A 3293-nucleotide genomic window follows, 5' to 3' on the forward strand; every position below is an offset into this window, starting at 1 on the left:
TCTTGTCTGTCACCCTCTTCTTTCTTCATTATTTTGTGTTCTGACCATCATCTTTTTTTAGTCTCTTATCGCTCGCAGCCAGGAAAAATCCTGGTTCCTTCATGAAAAGAAGGAGAACTTGGACCACCTCATCGAAGAGGCCTGGCTACACGGGAATGTGACCGCCCAGCTCGTTGCCACCCAACAAGGGTGGCTGAGCTGACTCCCCTTGCCGAGGAGGTAGAGAAACTTCAACTGCGGGAGGCCGAGGCCCGTTGGCATGAGGAGGAGACTGAGAAGGCCTTTGAGGCTCTATCAGCCAGGGCATGGCAAGATGAGGAGGAGGCCGCCAGAGTTAGGAGGGAGCAGGATGAGCTGCTTCAGAGGAATACTAAGACCCACCAGTGGATCCTTGACCTTCTGACCAAGGTTGAGAAGGAGTGGGACCTGAAGCTAATAGCCGAGGAGAAGTTCGTAGCCCTAGAGCGGAGAGCGAGTTAGGATGATGAGGCATCACTCGGCTATGCAAGGAGCGAGACAAGCTGCTCCAAACTATGGGGAGGCTCCGCTCGGACGGTGGCACGACCCACGAGGAGCGCAACCAGGCCATCCGAGAGTGCAACGAGGTGCAACAGAGGATTAGCTCCCTCCAAGCTGAGCTCAGAACCACAACAAACTAGAGGCTGGAGGCCAAGGGTGACTCCACCGAGCTGGCTATGGAGCTCGCTGAGGTGAGGAGGAACCTTCAAGCGGAGAGTGACAAGCTCAGTATCCTAAGCGCTGCCCTCGGAGTGGTCTGCGATGACCTGGAGGTGGTGCGGTCGGAGGGGACCAGCTCGCTCATGGCTTGTGTCATCGATATCACGACGCAGGTGCACCAGCATGAGAGGGACACTCTTCGTGCTGGGGTCACCCAAGCCTTTGCGATTGCTCATTCGCATTACGCTGATAGCATTGACTTAGAGACGATGAGCCTCGGTTTTGCACCTAGCTACGAAGCCTCTGAGCTGGATGAAATAGAGACGGCGGTGGCTCCTCTTGCGTGGAACCTAGCGAACAAAGTCGAAGACATAGTTCTCCCCTAGAGGGGCTAGTTAGTCAAATAGGTCGAACAAACATTATTGTAATCTATGGACAAGTGCTGACCCTTATGTATCATAAAAACAAATCCGTAGCTTCGTTTTGTTTGATTGAACTTGTTTTCTTCCCTTTTTGTACGCGTCCGCAGTTTCTACAACCGGAGGGGTTGAGTTAACATCACTTGCCTCAATGGCTCAAGTGATGCACTCGGTGAGCTCACTAACGGGCATGTTCAAACGGAATCCACTTTCGTCGCTCGTGATGGGGTCGACAAAGCTCTTGTGTGGCATTCTGTTGCTCCTTAACCTGCCTTCCAATAGATTCCCCCTCAATGGGGATTCTATGGGCTCGGCTGGAGGTTAGGATCGAACGAGAAGGTTGAGATGACCTTGTCTGCTTCTAGGTGGGACGAGCAAAGGCTGCTGGGGCTCATCTATGTTTTCCCCTGGCTTTTGTTTGATGCGAGGTGGCCTTGGGCCCTTCACAAGCCGACCTTCGAACCTCAGTCTCTCGATCTAGGATTAGGTGGCTCGAGCCCGCGAGCACTATGGGGTTTGGTAGGGGTTGGCCATGTTTCATGCATCACCCTGTCCTTGGTTTCCACAACTGGAGGGGCTAAGCTAACGACACTTGCCTCGATGGCTTGAGTGTCGCGCTTGGTGAGCTCGCTAACGGGCATGTTCAAACAAAATCCTATTCCGTCGCTTGTGATAGGGTCGGCAAAGCCCTCGTGTGGCATTTCATTGCTCCTTAACCCACCTTCCAATAGATTCCCCCTCAATGGGGATTCTATGGGCTCGGCTAGAGGTTAGGATCGAACAAGAAGGTTGAGCCTTGTTCGCTTCTAGGCGGGATGGGCAAAGGCCGCTGGGGCTCATGTACATTTTCCCCCCCTAGCTTTTGTTTGACGCAAGGCAGCCTCAGGCCCTTCGCAAGCCGGCCTTCGAACCTCAGTCTCTCAATCTAGGATCAGGCGGCTTGAGCCCCCGAGCCCCGTGGGGTTCGGTAGGGGTCGGCCGTGTTTCATGCGTCACCCCGTCCTCGGTTTCCACAACCAGATGGGCTGAGCTAACGACACTTGCCTCGATGGCTCGAGTGTCATGCTCGGTGAGCTCGCTAACGGGCATGTTCAGGTGGAATTCAGGTCTGTCATCCGCTGACGGGGTTGGCAGAGCCCTCATGTAGCATTCCACTACTTCTTAACCTGTCTCCCAGTAGATGCCCAAGCCATTCGATAGGCTCGAGTGGCCCGTTGGCCTCTCCTTGATGGAGATTCTATGGGCTTGGCTTACGGTTAGAATCAAATGAGAAAGGTCATGATGTCCTTGTCCACTTCTAAGTGGGGTCGAGCAGGGCCGCTGGGGCTCATCTCGGTTTTTCTCCCCTGGCTCTGTTTGACACAAGGCGGCGTTGAGCCCTTCATGGGCCGGTGTAACACCCCGATGTTATGCCTACATTTAGGCACTGCAAATCACGCATATCATGCATCATCAAGCATCCAAATCATACATGCTTAATCATGTGATTAACAAGTGAAACACTGCTTCAAAACATCTGAAACATGTTGTGAAACCTAAATGTTGCATGCCTTTGTTAGAATTGTTTTGCCCTGATTTTGTTTGCTAGGTTAGTAGAACTTGTTTGGATATGATTGTAAATCATCTAGAATTGTTTATCACAATTTTTGGAGCAAGGTTTGTATTTGAATTATTGTCAAATTTTGCTTTAAAAATAATTCTCCAAACATTAGGGTTCAAGTCAAAATTTACTTTAATTTTATAATTCAAAATCTATAATGAATTGGACATTGGTATTAAAATCAAAGTTGTAGAGGATAAAATTTTGAGCAACTTTTATTTTTGGCCCAAAGTTTGAAACTGCTTTGATTTAGTCCAAAAATTCGTTTGAATGAAAAAGGAATTCAAATTAATTTGAAAAATCTTGTTTTTACCTTCGTGGGCCTTGCGCCTCGTTTTCGGCCTAGCCGCACCGGCAGCCCGGCCTGCCTTCGCGCCACGCCTTGCTCCCGCAGCCGCTTCGCCGGCCTAGGCCCACGCCGCGCCTGCCGCTCGCCCGCACTCGCGCGCCCGTTGCTGCGCCACGCCGCGACCGCGGCAGAGAAATTCCGCCGCGTGGCGACCACACGCCGGCATCGCCCGCCGCGCGGTAGCCGCGGCCTGACACCACGCCCACGCGCCCGCCTTCACCTGCTGGTGCCCGCGCGCTCGCTCACT

This window comes from Miscanthus floridulus, chromosome 18 (genome assembly GCF_019320115.1).
Source record: "Miscanthus floridulus cultivar M001 chromosome 18, ASM1932011v1, whole genome shotgun sequence".
NCBI lineage: Eukaryota > Viridiplantae > Streptophyta > Magnoliopsida > Poales > Poaceae > Miscanthus > Miscanthus floridulus.